The sequence below is a fragment of the Rhinoraja longicauda genome, chromosome 13 (genome assembly GCF_053455715.1).
Source record: "Rhinoraja longicauda isolate Sanriku21f chromosome 13, sRhiLon1.1, whole genome shotgun sequence".
Lineage (NCBI taxonomy): Eukaryota > Metazoa > Chordata > Chondrichthyes > Rajiformes > Arhynchobatidae > Rhinoraja > Rhinoraja longicauda.
The window spans coordinates 51,342,365-51,357,933 of record NC_135965.1 but is presented as its reverse complement, the minus strand read 5'-3'; the positions used below and the strand labels follow the sequence as shown (position 1 = coordinate 51,357,933).

The following is a 15,569-nucleotide window of genomic DNA, read 5'->3' as shown; positions in this document are numbered from 1 at the left end:
TTTGTTGTAACAATGCTTCTTGGCAATAAATCTTATACCGTTGGAAAGCCTGTTTATTTCCCTTTTAAATGGTGCCACATTTGTAAGGAACATGCATTTGTGGGATGAGCAGCAGAGCTGAGTATATGGGTTGCGTCCATGAAAAATTTGCCAAATCTTCTCTGCCAATGCCAAACAGCTTATTCTGCTGTTGCTATTGACTCTTGTTTTGAGCTACTGGTACCCCCAGGTGCTGACAATCAGGTGCCTGATTGGCACCTGATTGGCAGCATCTGTGAGCATGGGCCCTGCTACAGTGGTCAGTAGGTGTCTGCTCCAAGAATCGGCATGCCACGTTTGACTGATCTGGATAGGGCCCGTGCGATAGGGCAACTTCAAGCTGGTGTTCTGCAAAACCAAGTTGCGGCATTATTTGGAGTGAGCCCTAGTACCATCTCCAAAGTGAAGGCCAAGTTCCATATAACGGAGGATGTCAGAGACAGGCCGCGAAGTGGGCGTCCCAAGAAGACGACACCCGAAGAAGACCGATTCCTCACCCTGTCAGCACTTAGGAACCATAGGCTGTCTTCTACAGATTTGCAGTTAAGGTTTGCAGGACGATATGGCCGACGGCTCTCTGCCCAGACAATTCGGAACAGACTGCACGCAGCCGATCCCTGGTCTCATAGGGCTGCCAGGAGGCCTGCCATGACTGCCCTTCACCGTCAGGCCCGTTTGCGCTGGTGTCGGCAACACGTGCACTGGAACCTGAACATGTGGAGGAACGTTATGTTCAGCGATGAGTCCAGATTCTGCCTACGGCAGTTGGATCATAGGGTCAAAGTGTGGAGAAGACGCGGAGAATGCTATGCTGATTGCTGCACCGATAGAGTAACATCTTTTGGTGGAGGCAGTGTGATGGTGTGGGGCGGCATCTCCCTCACTGGAAAAACGAGGCTTGTCATCATTGGAGGCAATCTCAATGCAGAGAGATATCGAGATGAGATTCTGCAACCAGTGGCAATCCCATATCTCCACAGTCTGGGACCGAACTCTATCCTCCAAGATGACAATGCTCGCCCCCACAGAGCAGGGTTTCTCAGAGACTACCTCCAGAATTTGGGAGTGGAGAGGATGGAATGGCATGCCAGCAGTCCTGACCTCAACCCCATTGAACACTTGTGGGATCAGCTTGGGCGTGCTGTTCGTGCCAGAGTGACCAACTCAACCACGCCAGAGTGACCAACACAACCACGTTGGCTGACTTGGCTGCCAGGCTGTTGTGGCTGTGTATGGTTCTTCCACACGCTACTGAGGCTCCTGTTTATTAAATGAATAGATTGTTAAATTGCCAATATGTCTTGTTTCTTCAGACTTCAATCATCCAATCCACCAAACAACACCGAACAAGAGTCAATGGCAGAATAAGCTGTTTGGCATTGGCAGAGATTTGGCAGATTTTTCATGGGCGCAACCCACATACTCAGCTCTGCTGCTCATCCCACAAATGCATGTTCCTTACAAATGTGGCACCATTTAAAAGGGAAATAAACAGGCTTTCCAACAGTATAAGATTTATTGCCAAGAAGCATTGTTACAACAAAGAAATAATCTACCAAACACAAATTTCCTTACTTTTTGTGCTATGTTGATCTCGGTCACAAGTCTGTCTCCTGTGATGGAGGTGGTGGGTTCCAGAAACGGTAGGGAGATGTCAGAGATGGTCCAAATAAATTTAAGAACAGGGTGGAAATTAGTGGTTAAATTGATGAAGTCAGTGAGTTCTGCATGGGTACAAGAGGTAGCACCAATGCAGTCGTCAATGTAGCGGAGGTAGAGTTCGGGGATAGGGCCAAAGTACATCTGGAACAGGGATTGTTTGACGTACCCGACAAAGAGGCAGGCTTTCTTTCTTTCAACTGTTGTACATTGCTTTCTTTCAGCCAATGTACATCACTAAGGATAAATCTAACTACTACTAAGGAAAGCGATTATGATGTTGCTGTTTCAATCTAAAATTACATTTTGGAATGGATACAAAAATGTTTAGGATTATTTCTTACCAAAATTAATTGCAATGAATTGCCAGAATTAATGCCACAGTCAATGCCACATCCATAACCTTGTGACAGTATTGCAGGCAATGGATGGATGGTAACAAGAGGTCAGGTACCATTATCATAATCTTCCATCCTGACAAAAATAAGAGGAAATTGCCACATTGCACTGTTTCAGCAGACCATTGTTTGGTGGGTAATTGTTGTACATGGCTGTTCATTTAAATGGTGCGACAAACAGAAGTCATTTTTTTGTCAATCTAAACCAAGTAGACCCATTGGGCCCAAACCACTCCTGCATTGGTGCAGCACCCTCTCCTCCCCCACTCCCCCCTCCCCTCTCACCCCCCACTCCCCATCCCCTCTTCCCCCTCCCTCCCTCCCCTCCATCCCCCCTCACCCCCCTCCCCCTCCCTCCCCCCTCTCTCCCCCCATCCCCCTTCCCCCCAAGGGTTGCCTCTCCTGCATTGGTGCAGCACCCTCTCCTCCCCCACTCCCCCCCTCCTTCCCCTCCACTCCCCCTCTCCTCCCCTCCCCCCACTCCCCTCCTCCCCCCTCCCTCCCCTCCTCCCCCCTCCCTCCCCTCTCCCTTCCCTCCTCCTCCCCATCCCCTCCTCCACCCCCTCTCTCCCCCACCCTCCTACTTCCTCCCCCTCCCTCCCGGGTGCAACCCGCAGTTGCCTTAACAACCCGCTTCCCGGCCCGGGCAGCCACCATTGGTGGAGTGAGGGTGGGGGGCCTCCACCTCCACCAACACCCAGCCTCACCTCCACTGCTACTGCTGCCTTTCCCCATGGCCCACCTCAGGCTCGCAGTTACTCGGTCACGTCCAGGCCCAGGCTCCGGCTGTTTCCTCCGGCACCATGCCTGGCTCTCCCGCCCCCAATAGACAGGCGGCCGAGCCCTGCTCAACGGGCCCCAACTGCGCAGGCATGGACACGTTTGTTCTGCCTACGTGCGGATGCGGCAGCCATCTTACGTAAGTACCAGATCATCGGAGCCCCAATTGCACATGCACGTTTTTTAAACTTAAAAATGTGAATACTTTTAAAATATAGCACTGATTTCAATGAAACATCTTCCATAGGACCATGGAACGACAGTGAGTAAGGTGGCCCTAAAACAGTTGCGCTATCATCTACCGTTTTGGCTGTAGTTCAGGAACAAGCGAACAAACGAGAGTTTTAGTATATCGATGTTCTTAGATGAGCTCATGCATCCTGCAAGATGATTGCTGTAAATGTCCACTCTGTAATTACAGAGTTTTTTTTCCATTTAGCCTACAGAAGTTAGCTTTGGGCAATAAAAATGATTAACTTGCCTCCAAATTCTAACTAAAAGCAGATCTAGAATAACTACTACTGCGTTATAATATAAAGTGAAATTTCTATTCGTCAAAGCCATTTGCATTGTTTTTTTAAAACTGTTGTTAATGGATGACTTCGTGATTTAAATCCGTATAGATGAAATAGTCACTCGTTGACATTTTTCGATAAGACTCCTTTTCTCTCCCTTAATTATGCCCATTCATTTTAGTTTCCTTCCCTAATTTGGTGACAGCTGTGTCGAAGGTGCTGTGACTACGCATTGATGCACCAAACCATTCCTGGACATTTGCAATTTGGATCTTATTAACAGCAGTGAAGAAAATCTCTGAATTTAATTGGCTTGAAATTGGAATCAAATTGTAATTATAGAATGGACGTAGTGCAATTTGTGTCTCTGGTTATTTTTAATATCAAAACAAATTAAAAATAGTTGATCATATAGAATTTTGAAATACATCAATGACATTAGGATTTGCCAGGGAACTGCAACTGAAGAGTGTTAGTCAGTAAACATAGGATCACAATGAAAATTTCATTCCTGTTCAACTATTGATTGAAATATGTTCAAATGAGTTCTTGTGTTTAACTCTTTAAAGCCAACATTCATCAACTGGTTAGTGGATCTTATGATTACTGCTTCTTCACAAAGCCTGAATGCCACACTGTATATCCATGTCTGGTTAAATGAATGCTATCTGTAGCCGTGTTGTGGCATTGTTATTGAACCAAAGATCAGGATTAAAGATCGAGAGATGTGTTTATATTCATACAGTACATATAAATTGAATTAATGTGATATAAAACAATAGTAATTGTGAAACAGAATGATGGACTTATAAAATCATCAACTTCATGATCAGCCATGATCACATTGAAACATAGAAACATAGAAACATAGAAAATAGGTGCAGGAGTAGGCCATTCGGGCCTTCGAGCCTGCTCCGCCATACAATATGATCATGATTGATCATCCAGCTCAGTAGCCTGTACCTGCCTTCTCTCCATACCCCCTGATCCCTTTAGCAAAAAGGGCCACATCTAACTCCCTCTTAAATATAGCCAATGAACTGGCCTCAACTACCTTCTGTGGCAGAGAATTCCACAGACTCACCACTCTCTGTGTGAAGAAATGTTTTCTCATCTCGGTCCTAAAAGACTTCCCCCTTATCCTTAAGCTGTGACCCCTGGTTCTGGACTCCCCAACATCAGGAATAATCTTCCCGCATCTAGCCTCTTCAACCCCTTAAGAATTTTATATGTTTCTATAAGATCCCCCCTCAGTCTTCTAAATTCCAGCGAGTACAAGCCTAGTCTATCCAGTCTTTCTTCATATGAAAGTCCCGCCATCCCAGGGATCAATCTAGTGAACCTTCTCTGTACTCCCTCTAAGGCAAGAACGTCTTTCCTCAGATTAGGAGACCAAAACTGCACACAATACTCCAGGTGCGGTCTCACCAAGGCCTTGTACAACTGCAGTAGAACCTCCCTGCTCCTAAACTCAAATCCTCTTGCTATGAATGCCAACATACCATTCGCTTTCTTCACTGCCTGCTGCACCTGCACGCTTGCTTTCAATGACTGGTGCACCATGACACCCAGGTCACGTTGCATCTCCCCTTCTCCTAATCGTTCACCATTCAGGTAATACTCTGCTTTCCTGTTCTTGCCGCCAAAGTGGATAACCTCACATTTATCCACATTATATTGCATCTGCCATGCATTTGCCCACTCGCCTAATCTATCCAAGTCACTCTGCAGTCTCCTAGCATCCTCCTCGCAGCTAACACTGCCACCCAGCTTCGTGTCATCCGCAAACTTAAGAGATGTTGCATTCAATTCCCTCGTCCAAATCATTAATATGGCCATTGAATGGCGGTGCTGGCTCGAAGGGCCGAATGGCCTACTCCTGCACCTATTGTCTATGTCTATTCACTAAGCTTTGAGGGGGTTATTTGCTATGCTTAAATGCAGACCCAAGCAATATGGTGAACTCATTACTTTCCTCTGAAACTAATGCACCAAAATATGACAACAAAACACAATTAAAAAACTCTACAAACAATACAAATAATCCACAATTGAATTTGGCACTTGGTTTGAGAATGATAAAGATACAGCCAGCTCAGTAGACTCTGTAAAATTCCTTTAGTGAGTATTTGTGATTTTTTCATCAACACCCTGCCCTGGTCAAGGTCTTACTACCTTCCATCATGACTCTTTCACATGTCAGGACCACCCCATGAGAGTTGGTGGCAGTAATACAATAGGTGGGTCGAGAGCAATTGTGACTCTGGACCTCATGAAATGTCATGCCAACATGTCAAACATGGCCAAGAAACCAGTGATTACCATTTACCCTTTCTGGATGCTGACCGAATATGCATGTAGAATATCATTTACAAAACGTACTGGGGATAACTAGGGCAATAAAAGCATTTTAGTGGAGAAAATTCAAAGTTCTTCACGAGAAATCATTTAGTAGCTTTACCACAAACAAACCAGCTGACTCCTCAAGGACATGGATGCCAGACTGGGGCTGCAACCAGTGATGTGTGCTAAATGATGGATAATCTGCATAATCTTTCTCAGATTACAGTTGTGGTATTGATCAGAACAACAGCCACACAGTGTTTAAATAACCATGTGTGCTGTAAAACTCCCATAATCCTGGAATCCCAATCATTTGGTTTTTAACATATGCAAAGTTTCTGTGCCCCCTGAAATTCACTGCACCCTTGTTCCCACGTTCCCTTAATCTCATTGAGACACCAGTTCCCACACCCCCTTTAAATTTACTGGTTTCCTTGGAAAACCTATTGCAGATGGCATCGTTCAGGCGATGGAAATTTGGGTTTACAGAATTCACAAAATCACTACCCAAAAATCTAAGATACGGAATAAAATTTGGTTTTACGGAATTTATGTGGAGTTGAATAAATAAATACAAAATCTGAAAGAAACATTTTTTTTTGGTAACTCACATTTCTTGACATAGTGATGGAAAATGTGATGGGGGTAGACACTGGAATCCTGAACAAAAACAAAACTATTGCAAGAACTCAGCTGGTCAGGCAGCATCTCAAGAAGGGTCCGATCCCGAAATGTCATCTGTCCATTTCCCTTCATAGATGCTACTTGGCCCTCTAAGTTCCCTCAGCAGTTCATTTTTTCCACATATCTATATATGGTGGACATTAGGCTGCAGCGGATGTGTCAAATGGCAATCAACACATGCTTGACACCTTTGTTATGACATTAACAAAGTGCAAATATGAAACTTGCAGATGGGGTTGGCCTTGTCTTGGAAAGCAAGTCTTAATGGAAAGGAAGCGACTGCCGCCTAATAAAATGACAACTTGCACCTGGTCTGACGCAGCAGACTATGTTAGATTCAGCCCTGATGCACTGATCTCAGCATTTTGCTGATGAGGCAATATAGCTTTTGTGATGATGCAACTGAGAAGTCTCTGTCGGAAGTGTATCCTGCCACTTCCGTGTCTAATGGAGCATTCAAAATCATGCATATTGAAAAATTCCAATGTCTTACTTTCCTTGAAACTGAGAAGTCATATGTTTTTCCAGTTTTATATTCCAATCGCAGTGCTTTTCCTTTAACTACAGAGAGACTGCTTTGACCGTGTTGTGAATAAAACTAACGATTTTCCTTTTAAAAAGGATGAAATTTAAAGCTCGTTAATGGCAGTGGGTAAATCTGTATGCTCATTTCAAGGTTGGCTGAATCATTAACAGCTTGCAGTTATTCTGTGACATTTACTTCACTGAAAACCTGTGTCAGATCAACAGGAACAGCTATAAATGTAATGCACTCAAACAGTTCTGTTCTCTATGTTCTATCTGACAAGGCAGCTCCCACCCACCCATATCCATTTTCCCCCTAGATTGGTGATTCATGTATTCACTCCCAGAGTGCATTTTAAATGCAGAATCTGACGCAACAGATGGTGTCGGTGACATCTCCATAATCACTATCCATGATAAACCACCACTCTCTTTCAGCTTATTTTGCTCCTATTCCACGAGATATTAAACCGAAACAAAAGAAAAGTATTCAGTCAAGCATAAGAAAACGAAGATTCAAGGATAGCAAAACTCACTCTAGATAGCGTTTATCATCACAACGCTGAATGTATGCAAAGTGACATTCTAAAAACTCATTTGAAACTACATTCTTTTTTTTAGTCATCGTTATCCTTTTATTTTGGAAAAAACCTGACTTTTTTTAACTCCCTCTTTGTCACAATGTCAGGAGCATCAGTTTACTGTGACTATTGTGCGATGATCTGTGAAAAAGAGTCCTTGTGGTCCAGACAACAAAAAGCAGCTCATTAATGATTGAAACAAATAGTTACACACTCTTTGTATCGATAAAGTTGATTTAGAGATTATCCTTTCTGGTCGATAAGAACAAAAATCGAGGCTGACAACCGATAGTGAGAGAGTGCTGCATTGTCAAATATGCCATCTTTTAGATTACTTATCTTGTGGATTTAATAGAAAAATTTATATCACTATTCCAAATAAAGAGAGGATGGTTTTCCACCCATAACCTGGATTATAAATTATGAAGATTTGTTTGAAACTGGAGATGAATACAAGATGGTAAATCTGCATGTTTATATTTTGGGCACAAAAATGGTGCAACTAGTGGCGTGCTACCTCATAGCATTAGAGAACCAGGTTCAATCCTGACCTTGGGGGTTGTATGTGTGGAGTTTCCATATTCTTCCCGTGACCCCATAGATTTGCACCGGATGCTTAATTTTCCTTCCACATACTGAACACGTGACTCGGTAGGTAAATTGGACACTGTAAATGGCCCCCAGTGTGAAAGTGAGTTGTGGGATTTGGAGAGAGTGGATGGAAATGTATAGAGAACAAAAATCTGACATATGTAAATGTATGTAAATAGAATCTGGATGGCTTTCATGGACTCAGTAGGCCAAGGGGCCTGATTCCACACTATATCTCTCGATGACTCTATGGCACTGGTTTCTAAAGAGTCACCAGGGAGAATGTGAATGATGCGCCTGAATCTAATAGAGATAACATTAGCAAAGTTATTAACATCGATATAAATGAAATATGTTTATCCAATGGCACTATTATTTCACAGAAATTGGAGAAGAGAGCGCTCAGTCTCACCTAGCCATTTAAGCCATGTTTCAAGGTAGAAATATGAAATCTGGCATTCAAAACAGCAAGATTTTTTTCACATTTGCAAATAGAGTTTACTTCCTGAAGCAGTAATCCAATTGTCAGAGCAGGTGCATGACCAATTGCACCTACAGTGATGTTGACAATCATAGTGAGACAAATATGCTGTCCAAAAAAATGTCACAATGTGATAAGTGAAAGAGAAAGGTTAGCCATCTGGAAAGGATAATGAGAATGAACTCAAAGCTGAATTGTTGCCAGTGCACTGGGGCAGTAACGTAGAAAAGACATTTGGTGACATTTATCAGACAACCATTCCTCTTGAAAATAAAAGTTACCACAACATAAACACTGGTGAATTTTGTTACCAGTGAAGTGGTGCTCTAAATGTTATGCTTGACTTTGGCCATCAAACGTATTATAATACTGCTACAATAGCCTGTCTCTTTGATCTCTTATTGTAGTAATCTATCCCAATACAAATGACTCCTCTGTGCAAAGTGGAAATCCAATTCCAAAAATGTATTACTCTTAAAATGCTTGGTGTTCTGTGAATCATTTTGTGATTGTACACAGCGACTGTATCCTTTGACTTAATATAATGCTTGCTCTACATGGCACTTTAACATTGAAAATGAAGGTAGATGGATGATGGACGGAACGTCTAGATGCTGAGACTTCGGTAGCTAATTACATCTTTCTTCAGCCTTCCTCATATCCTGAAGTCACTGACACTAAATGTGATAGTACTGTGGTGATCTGGCCCTTTTCTCTTTCCCACTTACTTCTGGTCAATTAAGAGGAATAACTGGAACACTGATGTTGAGTCACCTTGAAAGACACATTCCTGATTTACGCATATTTCTGGCTCAATATCATGCCAAAGAACTTCCTTTGCAAGAACATTCACAAGTACAGGATGAGAAAAGGCTATCATTTTCTTGTGTGCTCATCTCTATTCTTAGGCTGATTTCATCACCGTTCAGTAATCATTCCACATATCAGCAATCCGTATTTATAAAGCTCCTTTAATATAGAAAATTATCCAAAACGGCATCACAAGAGCATCATTACACAAAATTCACACCTAGTCACACAATGAAGGAAGTTGACCAAAAGCTTGATTTTATAAAAAATATGTTAAAGAGTATCTTAAATGTGCAGAGATAGAGCTATCAGAATATTAAGGGACTTAATTTCAGAGTTTAAGATCAATTAAAATGAGTGAGTGCTTGTGAATGGAGATAACTAATGCATGGATAATGTATTCACAGCAGATAAATTCATAGCAGATGAGTTTAGGCAGAGATAAAGTCACCAACAGCAAGGAGGTTGATGAAGCCAACCTAAGAAAAGCACAGGTTGGGTCTGATGCTCCTCTCAGGTTAGATACAATATCAAATTCACAAACCATGTGGTTCAATCTCAAACAACAGACAGGAAGAGGATTCCAGTCAGTGTCAAGGATCAGAGTTTGTGGCAGGAATTGAAGTCTATGCTGGAGGGACTGTCGATGAAGTCGGAGGTAGAACCCAATTAAAACCTTGCTTTACCAGTCTCCATAGGATCCATCAAAGCTAGTTCTGATCCATTTGATGCAAAGTCTAGCTTTGCAGAGTATCTCAAAGTATCTATACCAGGTATTAAATTGATATTACAATTCTCACGGTGCAATATAAGAACCATATTGGTAATGCAGGTCACTGTATAACACTGGACAGTTGTACCAATAAACATAGCTCTACCATCGTATAACATTTGGGTGCAGTGTCTGTTGGCACAGATCTGTCACTGTACCCAACTGAAGGTCCATTACACAAGAACAATATAGGAGGGTATAGGTTAGTGGCTGTATGACGATGTGTTTCAGAATGTAGAGGGACAGGTTTGCCTCTCGGTAATACATGGTACAAGATGGTGGGTACAGGTTTCTCTCTGGCAGCAATTGTAATATCAGAGTTCTATTAAATACCTGGTACCAGCACAATGACGTGTAATATACCATTTTTGTGCACAGTTGCCTCCACAATTCTACTTTTATTAGATAGATATAGAGAGGAAAGGTTTAAATTGATATGGATCAAATTCAGGCAGATGGAACTAATTTAGAATGGGACATCTTGGTCAACATGGATGAGTTGGGCTGAAGGGCTTGTTTCCATGTTGTACGACTTTATGACTCTCTGAGTTGTATGTGTACATGCACTTGATGACTTGCCAGAAAAAGCTGATGCTGTAAAGGACATTGGATATTGAGGGTGGACAGTCAGGAAATTAAACCAATTTCCTTATTTTGAAGGGAGTGGGAAATGTTAATTTTCTAAGAGGAAGATGTAACTAGCTAGGCAAATATTTTAAAAACAGCTTGTATTTTGTTCTGTGAATGGCCTGGAGTGTTGCCACAGAATACACTTCTCAGTGTAACAGCAAACTGTATAAAGTCGCTATAAGAAAATAACTGCTGATGCTGGTACAAATCGATTTATTCACAAAATGCTGGAGTAACTCAGCAGGTCAGGCAGCATCTCGGGAGAGAAGGAATGATAAGAAAATAACTGCAGATGCTGGTTAAGAAAATAACTGCAGATGCTGGTTAAGAAAATAACTGCAGATGCTGGTAAAGTCGCTCGTGCTTTCAAAAATATAACTCAGTGATTTCAGATATGGGTAACTGATTGCTTATTGGGAACAAAAAACAAACTACTGGAGGAACTCAGCAAGCTAGGCAGCATCTGTGGAGGCAGAGGGATAGTTAACACTTCATCACGGATTTATTGAGCATGTGCTGTGATCTTCGTTATACATTAGGGCATGTGATGGACTCACTCACAAAAGCTCTACCTTCAATCTCCAACGAGAACAAGCTCTGAAGCATAAGGGGCCATTTTCTGAATGCCCAGGACACCAATAAGTCTTAATTCATGACTGTGATCAACAGTATGAAAGACTGACGATGGTTCAAAAAAAGGAGGAACTGGAACCTTTGTTCCTGCCACACAAGAGCACCTTCCCAGCAAAGCTAAAAACAACTCTCCTGTCTCGTGTTATCTTGTGGCACTAAACCCAGTGATTTTACCAAAGCACAGAGAAAACAGCAGAGAAAAAGCTTGATAATAAAATCATTAAGGTTTTAAAGGGGCAGATGTGAACATGTTTCTGCAAGTAGACAATTCAAACACGAGGCACAAACTTTAAAATGACATCTGGTTATTTAGGATATTCAGAATAAACTTTATCTAGTCACTAAACTTTATTTTCAAAAAAGTTTAATGGAAATCTGGAACTTTGGCCTCAAAACATTATAGATTCAAGCTAAATTTAAAAAAATTAAGATTGTGTTTGGATTTTCTTACATCATGGGTAATGAAGGACATGAAACTATGGATAAATAAATTTAATGTATGTAATCAGTTGTAATCTATTGAATGGTAGAACAGTATTGAAGGGCCAGATGGCCTTTCTCTTTTTCATATTTAACAATTATAAACTTTCCTTTAATCCTCAATGCAAGTGACACCCTTAAATAATTCAAATAAATTAGTGAAATTGATCTAGACCTCACAAATCAATAAAGTTCCTCTTTGATCAAATAGTAATTGTCGATGTCCTCATCTAATGATAGATTATAATTTATTTCCTCGAGTGGACGCTAGTCAGCACATCAGTGGATAACAGATATACAGTTTAAAATAATTGTATGCTGCTTCCTTTTCTCACAATCCACATTGAAGCCAAGCATATTCAGTGGTGTTAAACATACAAAGGACATTTAAATTCTTGGAGTGGAAACTTTGCGAGTAGGTGGCATTGGCAGGAATCTGGGAACAAGCTGTTTGCCAACGACAGTGGGGGGAATGGTGTGTGGGATGCAAGATCCTATATATTGTCTCATTTAATTATATGGTGGGTTAATTGGCATGTTGGGATTTTGGCTCCTTATGTGGAGTTTCACAACAAACATGCTCCACTATTATTTTCAGATTAATAGAATGTTTTGATGTGCCAAGAGGTTTTATTGGCTTTTGAACACATTCCAAAAACTTAATACAAATCTATTCTAAGTAATATTTCTTCTCTGTTTAACTCTATTCAAAGCTTTTGAGACAATTGTTCTTATTTTGACTATTTCGTCTTTTCTCACAAGGTAAATTTATAAAGTGCCTTATTCATTTCAGCTATTTTTAAAAAAGTAACACCAAAATGAAATATAACAAATTTAACCCAATATATCAGTAGTTGTAGGCAGAATAGTTCACCAAGGGTTGGAGTACTGGCTACAAGAGTTGTGTCATCAAGCTAATGCTGTACAAGATGAAGAGGGGTTTCGACCCAAAACATTACCCATTCCTTCTCTCCAGAGATGCTGCCTGTCCCGCTGAGTTACTCCAGCATTTTGTGTCTATCTTCTGTACAAGATGATGATGAGAGACCACATTTGGAGTATTGAGCTCCATTCTGGTCGCCTTGCTGGAAGAAGGATATCATTAAACTAGAAAGCATGCAGAAAAGATGCACCAGGATATTACCAGGACTTGAGGGCTTAAGTTATAAGGAAACACTGCGTGGTTGGGACTCAACTGGATCATTGGAGGCTGAGGAGGTGACCTTATAGAGGTTTTCAAAATATTGAGAGGAAAAGGTAAGGTGAATGTTCGTAGTTTTGATTAGAATGGGCAAATTGGGCCAGAGCCTGTTTCCATACTGTATGACTCTATGATTCTATGACTAATTATCGCCAGATGGGGCGGCACGGTAGCGCAGCGGTAGAGTTGCTGCTTTACAGCGAATGCAGCGCCGGAGACTCAGGTTCGATCCTGACTACGGGTGCTGCACTGTAAGGAGTTTGTACGTTCTCCCCGTGACCTGCGTGTGTTTTCTCCGAGATCTTCGGTTTCCTCCCACACTCCAAAGACGTACAGGTATGTAGGTTAATTGGCTGGGTAAATGTAAAAATTGTCCCTAGTGGGTGTAGGATAGTGTTAATGTACGGGGATCGCTGGGCGGCACGGACTTGGAGGGCCGAAAAGGCCTGTTTCCGACTGTATATATATGATATGATATGATATGCAACGGCAATTTTAATAAACAGTGAACAAGCAGAACTTCTTATTCTATGCAGAAATATTTCTACTTTCTGTTAAGAAATTACAGTAATTTTAATGCAATTCACTATGATGCCCTTCCCCCATTTTCTTTCATCAGTTACGCACTGAGCCATTTGTGCGTGGTGTCAACCTACTGATAATCCGTTGAGGAGCCATGTTGACGTAAAAAAATGGTATTATCTCAGGGCAAGCAGACGTTACACCCATAAGACATCAGCTGAGATCAATGCAATCCAGCCCAATGTATCTCTTCTGATGGATGATTCAGAGTTAGTCATTTTCTTAATTTGCACAGTGTTCTACTTGACCTCCTTTTCTGCCACCTCTGCTCTTAAACGGTTCCTGTCTCAACTGGATGAACAATGTGGCAGGCACAACTTTAGTCTCGTGTTGTAAATGTACTGACATTATTTTTTCACAGATTCCAGCAGAACATCTGCTGTGGGAATTGCAAAAGGTCCACATATTGAAAAAAATGACATGGAAAGGAAAAAAAGTAACTGTTTTAGAAGAACCAACTGTTTGAATAAAATCACCAGCGTGATACCAGATTATTTTTGCATAATTTACACAGTGAAAAGTATTTTCATTGAAGTTAAAAAGAGGGAGCAAGTCTACTATAAACCCATTGACTTGCACAGCTATCTGGACCACACTTCTTCCCACCTAGTCTCCTGCAAAAAGTCTATCCCCTACTCCCAATTCCTCCGTCTACGCCGCATCTGCGCCCGGGATGAGGTGTTTCACACTAGGGCATCAGAGATGTCCTCATTCTTCAGGAAACGGGGCTTCCCCTCTTCCATTATAGATGAGGCTCTCACTAGGGTCTCTTCTACATTCCGCAGCTCCGCTCTTGCTCCCCCTCCCCCCACTCGTAACAAGGACAGAATACCTCTCGTTCTCACCTTCCACCCCACCAGCCAGCGTATCCAACAAATCATCCGCCAACATTTCCGTCACATACAACGGGACCCCACCACTGGCCATATGTTCCCATCCCCTTCCCTTTCTGCGTTCCGCAGAGACCGTTCCCTCCGTAACTCCCTGGTCCACTCGTCCCTTCCTACCCAAACCACCCCATCCCCGGGCACTTTCCCCTGCAACCCCAGGAGATGCAATACCTGTCCCTTTACCTCCCCCCTCAACTCCATCCAAGGACCAAAACAGTCTTTCCAGGTGAGGCAGAGGTTCACCTGCACCTCCTCCAACCTCATCTATTGCATCCGCTGCTCCAGATGTCAACTTATTTACATCAGCTAAACCAAATGCAGGCTCAGCGATCGCTTCGCCCAACACCTTCGCTCAGTCCGCATTAACCAATCTGATCTCCTGGTGGCTTTCATTGGCACAACTTTGGTCCTCATGTACGGGGATCGCTGGGCGGCACGGACTTGGTGGGCCGAAAAGGTCTGTTTCCGGCTGTATATATATGATATGATATGATATGATATGTTGATAAACAGCAATAAAAGTTTCCAAAGGTGATGGAAAGACTGGAGGAAAGACTATGTGCTGAGAGATCTCTTATACCTGCATTAAGGAGGCAATTAAACACACCTGAGCAATTACAAACACCCATGAAATTACTAGGATCAAACAGAATGTATCCATGAATCCTGAGGAAACAGTGAAAAGAATAAGAGAGGCTCAGTAAATTATATCTTATTGTTTAGCAGAGCATGCATGTGTACTTGTAAGTTGGATCGAATACATTCTACAATTCAGGGTAACATTTTGACCACTAGAAGGAGGCAGTTGAGGAATATCTTGTTGATGATATCACCCGCCACAGACAGTGCGACACATCCCTCGTTATTGTGATGCATTTGCTTCCTTTTGTGTAGGTGGGCGTGATGATAGTGTTTCTGAGGGTCTTTGCCATGACTTGCACTTACCTACAAAGAATCTGTGATTGAAGTTCATCT

General features: G+C 42.1%; 1 protein-coding gene across 10 annotated transcripts in view; it reads left to right on the top strand.

The window, feature by feature from the left end:
* nlgn1 (neuroligin 1) overlaps window positions 1-15,569 on the top strand; it is a 410,233-nt gene that overhangs the window by 232,025 nt on the left and 162,639 nt on the right. The window lies entirely within an intron of this gene.